This window comes from Arachis hypogaea, chromosome 4 (assembly GCF_003086295.3).
Source record: "Arachis hypogaea cultivar Tifrunner chromosome 4, arahy.Tifrunner.gnm2.J5K5, whole genome shotgun sequence".
NCBI classification, from domain to species: domain Eukaryota; kingdom Viridiplantae; phylum Streptophyta; class Magnoliopsida; order Fabales; family Fabaceae; genus Arachis; species Arachis hypogaea.
Genome location: NC_092039.1, coordinates 86,766,795 through 86,783,260, shown reverse-complemented (window position 1 = coordinate 86,783,260; position 16,466 = coordinate 86,766,795). Strand labels below are relative to the sequence as shown.

Genomic DNA, 16,466 nt, shown 5'->3' with positions numbered 1-16,466 from the left:
CCTTTTGGATTCTCTTCTGTATTGCTTGGAAGAGTACTAGGAGGAAGTTCAGTAATTCTCTTACTCAGCTGTCCCACTTGTGCCTCCAAATTCCTAATGGAAGACCTTGTTTCAGTCATGAAACTTTGAGTGGTTTTGATTAGATCAGAGACCATGGTTCCTAAGTCAGGATGCCTCTGCTTAGAATTCTCTGTCTGTTGCTGAGAAGATGATGGAAAAGGCTTGCCATTGCTAACCCTGTTTCTTCCACCAGTATTATTGTTGAAACCTTGTTGAGGTCTCTGTTGATCCTTCCATAAGAGATTTGGATGATTTCTCCATGAAGAATTATAGGTGTTTCCATAGGGTTCTCCCATGTAATTCACCTCTTCCATTGAAGGGTTCTCAGGATCATAAGCTTCTTCTTCAGATGAAGCATCCTTAGTACTGCCTGGTGCAGCTTGCATTCCAGATAGACTTTGAGAAATCAAATTGACTTGCTGAGTCAATATCTTGTTCTAAGCTAATATGGCATTCAGAGTATCAATCTCAAGAACTCCTTTCTTCTGATTTGTCCCATTGTTCACAGGATTCCTTTCAGAAGTGTACATGAATTGGTTATTTACAACCATTTCAATTAGTTCTTGAGCTTCTGTAGGCGTCTTCTTCAGATGAAGAGATCCTCTAGCAAAGCTATCCAATGACATCTTGGACAGTTCAGACAGACCATCATAGAAAATACCTATGATGCTCCATTCAAAAAGCATGTCAGAGGGACATTTTCTGATTAATTGTTTGTATCTTTCCCAAGCTTCATAGAGGGATTCTCCTTCCTTCTGTTTGAAGGTTTGGACTTCCACTCTAAGCTTACTCAATTTTTGAGGTGGAAAGAACTTTGCCAAGAAGGCATTGACTAGCTTTTCTCAAGAGTTCAGGCTTTCTTTAGGTTGTGATTCCAACCATATCCTAGCTCTGTCTCTTACAGCAAAAGGGAATAGCATAAGTCTGTAGACCTCAGGGTCAACCCCATTAGTCTTAACAGTGTCACAGATTTGCAAGAACTCAGCTAAAAACTGATGAGGATCTTCCAATAGAAGTCCATGGAACTTGCAATTCTGTTGCATCAGAGAAACTAATTGAGGCTTAAACTCAAAGTTGTTTGCTCCAATGGAAGGGATAGAGATGCTTCTCCCATAGAAGTCGGGAGTAGGTGCAGTAAAGTCACCCAGCACCTTCCTTGCATTGTTGGCATTGTTGTTGTTTTTGGCTGCCATGGGTTCTTCCTGTTTGAAGATTTCTGTTAGGTCCTCTACAGAAAGGTGTGCCTTAGCTTCTCTTAGCTTTCGCTTCAAGGTCTTTTCAGGTTCAGGGTCAGCCTCAACAAGAAGGCTTTTGTCTTTGCTCCTGCTCATATGAAAGAGAAGAGAATAAGAAAATAGGGAATCCTCTATGTCACAGTATAGAGATTCCTTGAGGTGTTAGAGGAAAAGAAAAATAGAAGGAAGAAGTAGAGAATTCAAACTTATCAAGAAAGATGGAGTTCGAATTGTGCATTAAGGAATAGTGTTAGTCCATAAATAGAAAGATGTGAGAAGAGGGGAAGAAATTTTTGAAAACAAAGTAAAAGATTTTTTTTTTAAAAAAAAAACATTTTGAAAAATAGTAATTGATTTTCGAAAACTAAGATTGGAAAAAAAAATCAAGTGATTTTTGAAAAAGATTTTGAAATTAGAAATCAAAAAGATATGATTGAAAACTATTTTGAAAAAGATGTGATTAAAAAGATATGATTGAAAAGTTATGGTTTTAAAAAGATATGATTGAAAATATATGATTTGAAAAACAATTTAAAAAGATTTGCTTTTAAAAATTAATGACTTGGCTAACAAGAAAAGATATGATTCAAACATTAAACCTTTCTCAACAGAAAAGGCAACATACTTGAAATGTTGAATCAAATCATTAATTGATAGCAAGTATTTTTGAAAAAGGAAAGAAATTGATTTTGAAAACATATGATTGAAAAGATATGATTTGAAAAGGATTTGATTTTGAAAAATTTTGAAAACTTGAAAAAAAATTTGAGTTAAAAACAGAATCTTCCCTCTTGTGCCATCCTGGCGTTAAACGCCCAGAATGGTATACATTCTGGCGTTTAACGCCCAAATCACTACCCTTTTGGGCGTTAAACGCCCAACCAGGCACCCTGGCTGGCGTTTAAACGCCAGTTTTCCTTCTTCACTGGGCGTTTTGAACGTCCAGCCTTTTCTGTATAATTCCTCTGCTGTATGTTCTGAATCTTCAATTCTCTGTATTATTTACTTGAAAAGACACAAATTAAAATGTTTTTGGATTTTTAATAATGAGGAATAATCAAAATGCAACTAAAATCAAATAAACAATGCATGCAAGACACCAAACTTAGAAGTTTGTATACTACTGACACTAACAAAATGAGAATGCATATGAGAAACAACAAAAATACTCAAGATAAGAGAATTTAAAGATCAGAGCAAGGAAATCATCAAGAACATCTTGAAGATCACTTAAGACACATGAATGAATGCAAGAAGAACAGAAACATGCAATTGACACCAAACATAACATGAGACACTAGACTCAACAAGAAACATACAATATTTTTGGTTTTTATGATTTTGTAAATTTTTTTGGATTTTTCGAAAATTAAGTGGAGAAGAAAATAAATATATCAAAATTCTTAATGAGAATTCCAGGAATCATGCAATGTTAGTCTAAAGCTTCAGTCTAAAGAAATTAGACATGGCTAGCCAAGCTTCAGCAGGACATTACATTCAAGAGCTAAATTAATGAGAATCAATCAGCTTTGGTGATGATAAGAACATCACCTTGAAACACTAGAATTCATTCTTAAGAACTCTGAAAAATGCCTAATCCAAGCAACAAGATGAACCATCAGTTGTCCATACTCAAAACAATCCCCGGCAACGGCGCCAAAAACTTGGTGTTGTTGCCGGATCAAAACTTGGCACTGTTATTGCAGGGAACAAATGCGAAATTGTAGTTAGGACATTTAATTCCCCGGCAACGGCGCCAAAAACTTGGTGCACGAAATTGTGATCTCTACTTTTCACAACTCAAATAGTCCCCGGTAATGGTTCCAAAAACTTGGTGCTCAATACTATGGTCTAATCATAATTTCACAACTTCGCACAACTAACCAGCAAGTGCACTGGGTCGTCCAAGTAATAAACCTTACGCGAGTAAGGGTCGATCCCACGGAGATTGTTGGTATGAAGCAAGCTATGGTCACCTTGTAAATCTCAGTCAGGCAGATTCAAATGGTTATGGATGATATATGAATAAAACATAAAGTAAAGATAGAGATACTTATGTAATTCATTGGTGAGAATTTCAGATAAGCGAATGGAGATGCTTTTTCCCTTCCGTCTCTCTGCTTTCCTACTGTCTTCATCCAATCCTTCTTACTCCTTTCCATGGCAAGCTGTATGTTGGGCATCACCGTTGTCAGTGGCTACAGTCCCGTCCTCTCAGTGAAAATGTTCAACGCACCCTGTCACGGCACGGCTAATCATCTGTCGATTCTCAATCAGGTTGGAATAGAATCCATTGATTCTTTTGCGTCTGTCACTAACGCCCAGCCTTCAGGAGTTTGAAGCTCGTCACAGTCATTCAATCATTGAATCCTACTCAGAATACCACAGACAAGGTTTAGACCTTCCGGATTCTCTTGAATGCCGCCATCAATTCTAGCTTATACCACGAAGATTCTGATTAAGGAATCCAAGAGATAAACATTCAAGCCTTGTTTGCTTGTAGAACGGGAGTGGTTGTCAGGCACGCGTTCATAAGTGAGAATGATGATGAGCATCACATAATCATCACATTCATCAAGTTCTTGAGTGCAAGTGAATATATTAGAACAAGAATAAGCTGAATTGAATAGAAGAACAATAGTAATTGCATTAATACTCGAGGTACAGCAGAGCTCCACACCCTAATCTATGGTGTGTAGAAACTCCACCGTTGAAAATACATAAGAACAAGGTCTAGGCATGGCCGAATGGCCAGCCTCCCAATGATCTAAGAACTAGGCGTCCAAAGATGATCCTAAGATCGAAAATGATCAAAAGATTCCTAGATCTCAGGATGAGAATACAATAGCAAAAGGTCCTATTTGTAGAGAACTAGTAGCCTAGGGTTTACAGAAATGAGTAAATGACATAAAAATCCACTTCCGGGCCCACTTGGTGTGTGCTTGGGCTGAGCATTGAAGCTTTCATGTGTAGAGACTTTTCTTGGAGTTAAACGCCAGCTTTTATGCCAGTTTGGGCGTTTAACTCCCATTCTTGTGCCAGTTCCGGCGTTTAACGCCGGGCATTCTTGTGCTGATTTGAAACGCCGGTTTGGGCCATCAAATCTCGGGCAAAGTATAAACTATTATACATTGCTGGAAAGCCCAGAATGTCTACTTTCCAACGCCGTTGAGAGCGAGCCAATTGGGCTTCTGTAGCTCCAGAAAATCTACTTCGAGTGCAGGGAGGTCAGAATCCAACAGCATCTGCAGTCCTTTTCAGCCTATGAATCAGATTTTTGCTCAGGTCCCTCAATTTCAGCCAAAAAATACCTGAAATCACAGAAAAACACACAAACTCATAGTAAAGTCCAGAAAAGTGAATTTTAACTAAAAACTAATAAAAATATACTAAAAACTAACTAAAACATACTAAAAACATACTAAAAATAATGCCAAAAAGTGTATAAATTATCCGCTCATCAACAAGCTTATGGATTGGTAGAGGACGTGTAGGTAAAGGTTGAAGGCCTTTACATCCTTACTGATTTCATAATCTTAGACACTAGGAAGGAGGAGGATGAATGCATCATCCTTGGAAGACCTTTCCTAGCCACAGCAGGAGCTGTGATAGATGTTAACAGAGGGGAATTAGTCCTTCAATTGAATGGGGACTACCTTGTGTTTAAGGCTCAAGGATCTTCTCCTTTAACAATGGAGAGGAAGCATGAAAAGCTTCTCTCAGTACAGAGTCAAACAAAGCCCCCACAATCAAACTTTAAGTTTGGTGTTGAGAGGCCACAGCCAAACTCTAAGTTTGGTGTTGAATCTCTATATCCAAACTCTAAGTTTGGTGTTGGGAGTCTACAACATTGACCTGATCACCTGTGAGGCTCCATGAGAGCCCACTGTCAAGCTATTGACATTAAAGAAGCGCTTATTGGGAGGCAACCTAATTTTTATTTATCTAATTTTATTTAATTTTCATTGTTCTTTTATGTTTTATTAGGTTTATGATCATGTGGAGTCACGAAAAAAATACTAAAATTAAAAATAAAATCAAAAATAGCAGAAGAAAAATCACACCTTAGAGGAAGGACTTACTAGCGTTTAAACGCCAGTAAGGAGCATTTGGCTGGCATTCAACGCCACAAACATGCTGCAGTTGGGCGTTGAACGCCCAGAACATGCATCACCTTGGCGTTTAAATGCCAGAATTGCATGCAAAGGCATTGTACATGCCTAATTGGTGCAGGGATGTAAATCCTTGACACCTCAGGATCTGTGGACCCCATAGGATCCCCACCTACCATATTCTCCCCTCTTCTCAACATTCATCCTCTCTTTCCAATAAACACTCTTCCCCAAAACCTTTCACCAATTACCTCAATCTCTCTTCTCAATTACCCCCTTCACCACTCACATCCATCCACTCTTTCCCATAAACCCCACCTACCACCAAAATTCAAAATTTCTTTCCCACCCAAACCCACCCTAAATAGCCGAACCTACTCCCTCTCCCCTCACTATATAAACCCCTCTATTCTCCTTAATTTTCACACAACACAACTCCCTCTCCTATACCTTGGCCGAATACACCTTTCTCCACTATCCTCCATATTTTCTCTTCTTCTTCTTCTTTTCTTTCTTCTCTTGCTCGAGGGCAAGCAATATTCTAAGTTTGGTGTTGTAAAAGCATAAGATTTTTGTTTTTCCATTACCATTGATGGCACCTAAGGCCGGAAAAACCTCTAGAAAAGGGAAAAGAAAGATAAAAGCTTCCACCTCTGAGTCATGGGAGATGGAGAGATTCATCTCCAAAGCCCATCAAGACCACTTCTATGATGTTGTGGCTAAGAAGAAGGTGATCCCTGAGGTCCCTTTCAAGCTCAAGAAAAATGAGTTTCCGGAGATCCGACATGAGATTCAAAGAAGAAGTTGGGAAGTTCTGACCAACCCCATTCAACAAGTCGGAATCCTGATGGTTCAAGAGTTCTATGCCAGTGCATGGATCACTAGGAACCATGATCAAAGTATGAACCCGAATCCAAAGAACTATCTTACAATGGTTCGGGGGAAATACTTAGATTTTAGTCCGGAAAATGTGAGGTTGGCATTCAACTTGCCCATGATGCAAGGAAATGCACACCCCTACACAAGAAGGGTCAACTTTGATCAAAGGTTGGACCAAGTCCTTAGGGACATATGTGTTGAAGGAGCCCAATGGAAAAGAGACTCCAAAGGTAAGCCGGTTCAATTAAGAAGACTGGACCTCAAGCCTGTGGCTAGAGGATGGTTGGAGTTCATCCAACACTCCACATCCCCACTAGCAACCGATATGAAGTTATTGTGGATCGGGCCATCATAATTCATAGCATCATGAATGGAGAGGAAGTAGAAGTTCATGAAGTCATCTCCCTTGAATTCTACAAAATAGCCGAAAAGCCCTCTGCCTTGGCAAGGCTAGCTTTTCCTCATCTTATTTGCCATCTATGTTACTCAGCTGGAGTCATCATAGAAGGAGACATCCCCATTGAGGAGGACAAGCCCATCACTAAGAAAAGGATGGAGCAAACAATAGAGCCCACTCATGGAACCCAAGAGACGCTTGAGGAAGCTCATCACCAAGAAATCCCGGAGATTCCTCAAGGGATGCACTTTCCTCCCAACAACTATTGGGAACAACTCAACACTTCTCTTGAAGATTTGAGTTACAATATGGATCAATTAAGGGTGGAACATCAAGAGCACTCCATCATTCTCCATGAAATTAGAGAAGATCAAAGAGCAATGAGGGAGGAGCAACAAAGGCAAGGAAGAGACATAGAAGAACTCAAGGACATCTTTGGTTCTTCATGAAGAAAGCGCCACCATCACTAAGGTGGATTCATTCCTTGTTCTTATTTTTCTGTTTTTCGGTATTTATGCTTATTATGTCATCTATATTTGTGTCTCTGTTACATGATCATTAGTATTTAGTAACTATGTCTTAAGGCTATAAATAATTCCATGAATCCTTCACCTCTCTTAAATGAAAAATGTTTCTAATTCAAAAGAACAAGAAGTACATGAAATTCGAAATTATCCTTGAATTCAGTTTAATTATATTGATGTGGTGACAATACTTTTTATCTTCTTAATGAATGCTTGAACAGTGCATAATTTTGATCTTGTTGTTTATGAATGTTAAAATTGTTGGCTCTTGAAAAAATGATGAACAAAGAGAAATGCTATTGATAATCTGAAAAATCATGAAATTGATTCTTGAAGCAAGAAAAAGCAAAAGCTTGCGAAAAAAATAGAAAGAAAAAGAAAAAGCAAGCAGAAAAAGCCAATAGCCCTTAAAACCAAAAGGCAAGGGTAAAAAGGATCCAAGGCTTTGAGCATCAATGGATAGGAGGGCCCAAGGAAATAAAATCCAGGCCTAAGCGGCTAATCAAGCTGTCCCTAACCATGTGCTTGTGGCATGCAGGTCCAAGTGAAAAGCTTGAGACTGAGTGGTTAAAGTCGAGATCCAAAATAAAAAGAGTGTGCTTAAGAGCTCTGGACACCTCTAACTGGGGACTTTAGCAAAGCTGAGTCACAATCTGAAAAGGTTCACCCAGTCATGTGTCTGTGGCATTTATGTATCCGGTGGTAATACTAAAAAACAAAATGCTTAGGGCCACGGCCAAGACTCATAAAAGTAGCTGTGTTCAAGAATCAACAAACTTAACTAGGAGAATCAATAACACTATCTGAAATTCTAAGTTCCTATAGATGCCAATCATTCTAAACTTCGAGGGAAAAAGTGAGATGCCAAAACTGTTCAGAGGCAAAAAGCTACAAGTCCCGCTCATCTAATTAGAATTAATATTCATTAATATGTTGGGATTTATAGTATATTTTCTTCTTTTTATCCTAATTTATTTTCAGTTGCTTGGGGACAAGCAACAATTTAAGTTTGGTGTTCTGATGAGCGGATAATTTATACGCTTTTTGGCATTGTTTTTAGATTGTTTTTAGTAGGATCTAGCTACTTTTAGGGATGTTTTCATTAGTTTTTATGCTAAATTCACATTTCTGGACTTTACTATGAGTTTGTGTTTTTTTCTATGATTTTAGGTAATTTTTGGCTGAAATTGAGGGACCTGAGCAAAACTCTGATAAAAGGCTGACAAAGGACTGCTGATGCTGTTGGATTTTGACCTCCCTGCACTCGAAATGACTTTTCGGGAGCTACAGAACTCTAAATGGTGCGCTCTCAATGGCGTTGGAAAGTAGACATCCAGAGCTTTCCAGCAATATATAATAGTTCATACTTTATTCGTGATTAGATGACGTAAATCGGCGCTCAACGCCAGTTCCATGCTACATTCTGGAGTCAAACGCCAGAAACACGTCACGAACCAGAGTTGAACGCCAAAAATACGTTACAACTTGGCGTTCAACTCCAAAAAAAGCCTCTGCACGTGTAAAGCTCAAGCTCAGCCCAATCACACACCAAGTGGGCTCTGGAAGTGGTTTTCTGCATCAATTACTTACTTCTGTAAACCTTAGTAGCTAGTCTAGTATAAATAGGACTTTTTACTATTGTATTCAGTGTCTTTGATTGTAAAGTCTTTTAACCATTCGGTCTTCTAATCATGTTTGGGGGGCTGGCCATTCAGCCATGCCTGAACCTTCATCACTTATGTATTTTCAATGGTGGAGTTTCTACACACCATAGATTAAGGGTGTGGAGCTCTGCTGTACCTCAAGTTTTAATACAATTACTACTATTTTCTATTCAATTCAGCTATTCCTATTCTTAGATATTCGTTGCACTTCAACATGATGAATGTGATGATCCATGACACTCATCATCATTCTCAACTATGAACGCGTGACTGACAACCACTTCCGTTCTACCTCAGACCGGGTGCATATCTCTTGGATTCCTTAATCAGAATCTTCGTGGTATAGGCTAGATTGATGGCGGTATTCATGAGAATCCGGAAAGTCTAAACCTTGTCTGTGGTATTCCGAGTAGGATTCAGGGATTGAATTACTGTGACGAGCTTCAAACTCGTGATTGTTTGGCGCGATGACAAACGCAAAAGAATCAAGGGATTATATTCCAACATGATCGAGAACTGACAGATGATTAACCGTGCCGTGATAGAGCATTTGGACCTTTTTCACTGAGAGGATGGGATGTAGCCATTGACAACGGTGATGCCCTACATACAGCTTGCCATGGAAAGGAATAAGAAGGATTCAAGGAAGGCAGTAAGAAAGCAGAGATCCAACAGGGACAAGCATCTCCATACACTTATCTGAAATTCCCACCATTGAATTACATGAGTAACTCTATCTTTATTTTCTGCTTTATTTACTATTCGAAAACTCCATAACATTTATTATCCACCTAACTGAGATTTACAAGATAACCATAGCTTGCTTCATACCAACAATCTCCATGGGATCGACCCTTACTCACGTAAGGTATTACTTGGACGACCCAGTGCACTTGCTGGTTAGTTGTGCGGAGTTGTGACTAAGTGTGATTCACGTTTGAGAGCGCTACCAAGTTTTTGGTACCATTGTTGATGATCCCAATTTCGTGCACCAATGAACAAAGTCTCAGTTGACCCTTATAGCAACACAACATATTCCAAAAATCACCCAATTATGGTTTACTCCTCACTTGAACTCCAATTCTTGAATTGATTTTCTTGAAGAACCCTGGAATTGCTCGGCAACCACTACTCCTTCCTCCACCATGTACCAACCCAAGAAGGACCTTGAGTTGGTAATCCGATTCCAAGATAGCATATTGGTGGGGGCAATAAAGCTCATAGGTGAAATTGCCACCCACTCAATATGCTATTGGTTGTCCACTCCTTCTTTATCAACCTCTTCCTCCTCTTCCCCATCACTCACATCACAACAAGGAGGTTGTGAGAAGTCTACCTCTATGTCTTTCTCAAGCTCAATGGGAAGAGGCTCATTAGGATCATCAAAGGGATTGATCAAGGAGGACAAAAAATCACTGATGATGGAATCCTCATATTGATCAACCTCCCTCAATTCTCCCCTTCTATCTTCTGGTTCACATACTTCACTATCTTCCTCTTATTGCACTTCAAGCTCTAACCCTTCTTCTTCCCCTTGTGGCTCCACGCTCTCCTCTTCACTATAGGCTTTAGTTGATCCCTCACATTCCTCAAGAGGAATGCCTTGATCGGATGAGCATAGGAGGATTAAGCGGTTTACCACTTCGTCTTTGGTAGCCATGATTTGCCCTTGAGTTCTTCAGGATCCTTCTTGCTCTTGGAGAAGAACTTGAAGGTCTTGATGGTCTTAAGTCAAGGGTGGAAAAGTTTCACATTGGTGTGAAAGGGAAGGTTCATTGGTAGGGAAGAAGGTTGTATATGTGGGACGTAGTTAATGACTTGCATAATCTACCTTTCTTTTTTGCATAAAGAAGACCATAAAAGAGCATAAATCTCATTTGATCAACACAATTCATGCATTATTTGATGAATATTATGGTACACTACTTTGAGATGTGTTGTGCTGAATTTCAGGTGAAAAAAGGCATCAAAAATGGGAAGAAGACAAACAAGAAGCTGGGCGTATGAAACTGGCATGCCACTTGGGAGCAAACGCCACAAAAATGCACTGGCATGGCATGCCAGTACTCAAGTCCAGAGAAAAAGTCCAAACACAAGTGTATTGGCATGTCACGCGGCGTGGCACGCCTGACTCATCAACTACTATGGGTGTGCGACTTGAGCAAAGGGGCGTGGCACGCCAACTCACCATCTCAAGAAGAACCTCCACTATGGCGTGCCACTTGGTGTCAAAGGCATGGCACGCCAGCTCCAAGAAGTTACTTGGGCGTGCCACTTGAGAACCCAGGCATGGCACGCTGATGAGCGGATAATTTGTATGCTTTTTGGCATTGTTTTTAGTATGTTTTTAGTATGATATAGTTAGTTTTTAGTATATTTTTGTTAGTTTTTAGTTAAAATTCACTTTTCTGGACTTTACTATGAGTTTGTGTGTTTTTCTGTGATTTCAGGTATTTTCTGGCTGAAATTGAGGGACCTGAGCAAAAATCTGATTCTGAGACCAAAAAAAGGACTGCAGATGCTGTTGGATTCTGACCTCCCTACATTCGAAGTGGATTTTCTGGAGCTACAGAAGCCCAATTGGCGCGCTCTCAACGGCGTTGGAAAGTAGACATCCTGGGCTTTCCAGCAATATATGATAGTCCATACTTTGCCCAAGATTTGATGGCCCAAACCGGCGTTCAAAGTCACCCTCAGGAATCCCAGCGTTAAACGCTGGAACTGGCACCCAAATGGGAGTTAAACGCCCAAACTGGCACTAAAGCTGGCGTTTAACTCCAAGAAGAGTCTCTGCACGAAAATGCTTCATTGCTCAGCCCAAGCACACACCAAGTGGGCCCGGAAGTGGATTTTTATGTCATTTACTCATTTCTGTACACCTTAGGCTACTAGTTTTCTATAAGTAGGACCTTTGACTATTGTATTAGGGAGTCTTTCGATCTTTGGATCTTTTGATCATGTTTTTATGATTGAACCCTCTTTGGGAGGCTGGCCATTCGGCCATGCCTAGACCTTATGCTTATGTATTTTCAACGGTGGAGTTTCTACACACCATAGATTAAGGTGTGGAGCTCTGCTGTACCTCGAGTATTAATGCAATTACTATTATTCTTCCATTCAATTCCGCTTGTTCTTGTTCTAAGATATCACTCGTTCTTCAACTTGATGAATGTGATGATCCGTGACACTCATCATCATTCTCACCCATGAACAAGGTGACTGACAACCACTCTTGTTCTACAAGCGATCAAGGCTCTAGTGAATATCTCTTGGATTCCTGATTGCACGATGCATGGTTGATCGCCTGACAACCGAGTGCTCGTCTGACAAACGAGCCAACCATTCCGTGAGATCAGAGTCTTCGTGGTATAGGCGAGAACTGATGGCAGCATTCAAGAGAATCCGGAAGGTCTAACCTTGTCTGTGGTATTCTGAGTAGGATTCAATGACTGAATGACTGTGACGTGCTTCAAACTCCTAGCAGGCGGCGCGTTAGTGACAGACGCAAAAGAATCGATGGATTCTATTCCGGCCTGACCGAGAACCGACAGCTGAATTCCGCTATGCTGTGACAGAGCATATGCAATCGCTTTCACTGAGAGGATGGGAGGTAGCCATTGACAACGGTGAAACCCTACACAAGCTTGCCATGGAAAGGAATGAGAAGGATTGGATGAAGACAGTAGGAAAGCAGAGAGACGGAAGAGAAGGCATCTTCATGCGCTTATCTGAAGTTCCTACCAATGAATTACATAAGTATCTCTATCTTTACCTTTGTGTTATTTTCGTTCATCACCATATCCAATTGAGTTTGCCTGACTAAGATTTACAAGATGACCATAGCTTGCTTCAATACTAACAATCTCCGTGGGATCGACCCTTACTCGCGTAAGGTTTATTACTTGGACGACCCAGTGCACTTGCTGGTTAGTTGTGCGAAGTTGTGTAATGCCATGGTATTGAACACCAAGTTTTTGGGGTTCATGACCGGGGATTATGAGAGTTGTGAAAAAGTATTGTTCACAATTTCGCGCACCAAGTTTTTGGCGCCGTTGCCGGGGATTGTTCAAGTTTTGAGCAAGCTTTTGGTAACATCAGTGCCAAGATCCGGCAACAACACCAAGTTTTTGGCGTTATTGCCAGGGATTGTTAAGTTTGGATAACTGACGGTTCATCTTGTTGCTTAGATTAGGTATTTATTTTTTTTCGAAATTCTTGAAGATGAATTCTAGAGTTTCATGATGATTTGTTGAAATCTGGCTGGCTGAGAAGCCATGTCTAATCTCATTGGACCGAGGTTTCAACTTATCACCACAAGAGCTTGTTGATTTTTATCAATCTTGCTTTTGGAGCAGTGATCTGCTAAGGCTTGGCTGGCCATTGGCCATGTCTAGTGTTTTGGACCGAAGCTTTCTTTGAAAGCTTGGCTGGCTGTGAAGCCATGTCTAATTCCTGGACCGGAGTCTTAGACTAGCATTGCACTGATTCCTGGAATTCTCATTAAGAATTTTGATATCTTTTTTTTCATTTAATTTTCGAAAAACACAAAAAAAAAATTCAAAAAAAATCATAAAATCCAAAAATATTTCTTGTTTGAGTCTAGTGTCTCATCATAAGTTTGGTGGCAATTGCATGCATTCATTCATGTATCTTAGTGATCTTCAAGATGTTCTTGATGATCTACTTGCTCTGATCTTTGAATTCAATTGACTTGATTGTTTTGTGTGTCTCATATGCATTTTCATTTTGTTAGTGTCAGTAATATACAAACTGCTAAGTTTGGTGTCTTGCATGCATTGTTATTTGATTCTTGTTGCATTTTGATTTTTCCTTATTATTAAAAATCCAAAAATATTTTTAATTTGTGTCTTTTCAAGTCAATAATACAGAGAATTGAAGATTCAGAACATACAGCAGAGGAATTGCACAGAAAAAGCTGGGCGTTCAAAACGCCCAGTGAAGAAGGACAAACTGGCGTTTAAACGCCAGCCAGGATACCTGGTTGGGCGTTTAACGCCCAAAAGGGTAGTATTTTGGGCGTTAAACGCCAGAATGTGCACCATTCTGGGCGTTTAACGCTAGGATGGCTAGAGGGGGGAGATTTTGTTTTCAAATCAATTTTTTTTTTAGTTTTCAAAATCTTTTCAAAATCAAATCTTTTTCAAATCATTTTTTTCAATCAAATATTTTTCAAAATCAATTTCTTTCCATTTTCAAAGATACTTACTATCAATTAATGATTTGATTCAACATTTCAAGTATGTTACCTTTTCTGTTGAGAAAGGTTTAATGTTTGAATCATATCTTTTCTTGTTAGTCAAGTTTTTAATTTTCAAATCAAATCTTTTTAAAATATTTTTCAAATCATATCTTCTCAATCACATTTTTTTTAAATCAATCATATCTTCTTAACCACATCTTTTTCAAAATAGTTTTCAATCAAATCTTTTTGATTTCTAATTTCAAAATCTTTTTCAAAAATCACTTGATTTCTTTTCCATTTTCATTTTCGAAAATTAAGTAATGTTTTTCAAAAATGCTTTCAAAATTTTTCACTTAATTTTCGAAAATTACTTCCCTCCTTCTCACATCCTTCTATTTATGGACTAACACTATTCCTTAATGCAAAATTCGAACTCCATCTTCTCTGATAAGTTCGAATTTTCTACTTCTGTCTTCTACTCTTCTTTTCCTCTGACACCTAAAGGAATCTCTATACTGTGACATAGAGGATTCCACATTTTCTTGTTCTCTTCTCTTTCTTATGAGCAGGAGCAAAGACAAAGGCATTCTTGTTGAGGCTGATCCTGAACCTGAAAGGACCTTGAAGAGAAAGCTCAGAGAAGCCAAAGCACAACTCTCTTTAGAGCACCTGACCGAATTCTTCAAAGAAGAAGAACTCATGGCAGCCGAAAACAACAACAATGCCAACAATGCAAGGAAGGTGCTGGGTGACTTTACTGCACCTACTCCCGACTTCTATGGGAGAAGCATCTCTATCCCTGCCATTGGAGCAAACAACTTTGAGCTTAAGCCTCAATTAGTTTCTCTAATGCAACAGAATTGCAAGTTCCATGGACTTCCATTGGAAGATCCTCATCAGTTTTTAGCTGAATTCTTGCAAATCTGTGACACTGTTAAGACTAATGGGGTTGACCCTGAGGTCTACAGACTTATGCTATTCCCTTTTGCTGTAAGAGACAGAGCTAGAACATGGTTGGACTCTCAACCTAAAGAAAGCCTGGACTCTTGGGAAAAGCTAGTCAATGCCTTCTTGGCAAAGTTCTTTCCACCTCAAAAATTGAGTAAGCTTAGAGTGGAAGTCCAAACCTTCAGACAGAAGGAAGGAGAATCCCTCTATGAAGCTTGGGAAAGATACAAACAATTAATTAGAAAGTGTCCTTCTGACATGCTTTCTGAATGGAGCATCATAGGTATTTTCTATGATGGTCTCTCTGAACTGTCCAAGATGTCTTTGGATAGCTCTGCTGGAGGCTCTCTTCATTTGAAGAAGACGCCTGCAGAAGCTCAAGAACTGATTGAAATGGTTGCAAATAACCAATTCATGTACACTTCTGAAAGAAATTCTGTGAACAATGGGACTAGTCAGAAGAAAGGAGTTCTTAAGATTGACACTCTGAATGCCATACTGGCTCAGAACAAAATATTGACTCAACAAGTCAATATGATTTCTCAAAGTCTGTCTGGAGTGCAAAATGCACCAAGCAGTACTAAGGAAGCTTCATCTGAGGAAGAAGCTTATGATCCTGAGAACCCTTCAATAGAAGAGGTGAATTACATGGGAGAACCCTATGGAAACACCTATAATCCTTCATGGAGGAATCATCCAAATCTTTCATGGAAGGATCAACAAAGACCTTAACAAGGTTTCAATAACAATAATGGTGGAAGAAACAGGTTTAGCAATAGCAAACCTTTTCCATCATCTTCTCAGCAACAGACAGAGAGCTCTAAGCAAAATACCTCTGACTTAGCTACCATGGTCTCTGATCTGATCAAAACCACTCAAAGTTTCATGACTGAAACAAGGTCCTCTATCAGAAATTTGGAAGGACAAGTAGGTCAGCTGAGCAAGAAAATTACTGAACTCCCTCCAAGTACTCTTCCAAGCAATACAGAAGAAAATCCAAAAGGAGAGTGCAAGGCCATCAACATGGCCGAATTCTGGGAGGAAGAAGAGGCAGTGAGCGCCACTGAGGAAGACCTCACTGGACGTCCACTGGCCTCCAGTGAGTTCCCCAATGAGGAACCATGGGAATCTGAGGCTCAAAATGAGACCATAGAGATTCCATTGGACTTACTTCTGCCATTCATGAGCTCTGATGAGTATTCTTCCTCTGAAGAGGATGAGTATGTCACTGAAGAGCAAGTTGCTAAATACCTTGGAGCAATCATGAAGCTAAATGACAAGTTATTTGGAAATGAGACTTGGGAGGATGAACCCCCTTTGCTCACCAAGGAACTGGATGACTTGTCTAGGCAGACACTGCCTCAAAAGAGGCAAGATCCTGGGAAGTTCTCTATACCTTGTACCATAGGCACCATGACCTTCAAGAAGGCCTTGTGTGACTTAG

The 16,466-nt window shown here is 39.7% G+C and overlaps 1 non-coding gene across 1 annotated transcript; it reads left to right on the top strand.

Annotated features, from left to right (window-relative positions):
* The first annotated feature begins 740 nt into the window (after window positions 1-740).
* Window positions 741-848, top strand: LOC112798523 (small nucleolar RNA R71). Its single transcript, XR_003200133.1, has one exon. It is a non-coding gene; the product is annotated as a small nucleolar RNA R71 (small nucleolar RNA).
* Window positions 849-16,466: the final 15,618 nt, after the last annotated feature.